The sequence below is a fragment of the Pseudoliparis swirei genome, chromosome 24, assembly GCF_029220125.1.
Source record: "Pseudoliparis swirei isolate HS2019 ecotype Mariana Trench chromosome 24, NWPU_hadal_v1, whole genome shotgun sequence".
Lineage (NCBI taxonomy): Eukaryota > Metazoa > Chordata > Actinopteri > Perciformes > Liparidae > Pseudoliparis > Pseudoliparis swirei.
Genome location: NC_079411.1, coordinates 14,982,397 through 14,983,610, shown reverse-complemented (window position 1 = coordinate 14,983,610; position 1,214 = coordinate 14,982,397).

The following is a 1,214-nucleotide window of genomic DNA, read 5'->3' as shown; positions in this document are numbered from 1 at the left end:
TCTGCAAGTGTACAAATATTTGATACTGGTGGAACCTCAAGGGACGTTTTGCCACATTCAACGTATATATTGTCCAATCAATGCTGATGGGAAATGTAGTCCAGGGAAGAAATAAACTTGTGCGTTCCCGATTGACCGAGAGAGCAGACGTCTCCTGCTGCGGACATGTAACAGTTTAGCTCCACGCCTTCCTTTTTGTAATAGTTGTTTTCATCCTGTCACACCATCTCGTCAATCCAACTCCCCTCACCTGCCTCTGATCACTCCCTCGTTAGTCCCTCATTCCCTTCACCTGGTCCTCACGCCCTTCTCACCTGCAGAGCATCCCCTCATTAGTCCCTCATTCCCTTCACCTGGTCCTCACGCCCTTCTCACCTGCAGAGCATCCCCTCATTAGTCCCTCACTATTTAGCTCCCTCTACCAGATTGTCTTGTGTTTTCGGGTCAAGTTCTCCAGCGTTATTAGAGTTTATTCCTGACCCTGCCTGCCCTGACCTCTGATTCTCTGCCCCGCCCCTTTTTGGACTTGTTTGCTTCTTCGACTGATCTCCCGGTTTTGACCCAGCCTGTTTCCAACCAAAGACAGTCATCTTTGTTACTCCTGTCTGAGTCGTGCTTTTGGGTCCACTCTAATAGCGTCGTGACATATGTGATCACATGTACCAGTATGCAGCGCGTCAGGGAAAGAAAAATACACACTTAAACAGAAAGATACAACCGCACACGATGAGGACCCAGGGGGTGCTCAGGTGAGCAAAACACAGGGCAACATGAAATAAAGTCACAAGCAAGATGACAATGTTCTGAATTCAAAATAAATCCTTAATTCACAGTTAGATGTGAAAATATTGTTCAACTCTCGTTGCTCGTGCAAGGTCGACCGCGGGGTCATTTGGAGGCCGGAGCGGATAAACAGCACGTAGACATAAGACCAACATTATTTCATCAACCACGGCTGAAGTAACCACTGCTGCTGCTTTTACATGGTGTGGAAGTCTCAGATGTAAGCGTCTTTGTGTACCTTGAAAAGTGCTAAAGTCTAAATTATTATTATTATTATTATTATAACTAAACCCAAACATCCTGAGGCACCAGTGAACTTCTACCCAAAATAAACTCAGTGACTCATTTATTAGTGATGGGACAAAGTCTGAATTTGTGCTGTTGGGTCTGTCCACGTGGCCCAAGTTGGTGGAAGTTTGTGAAATAGTCCC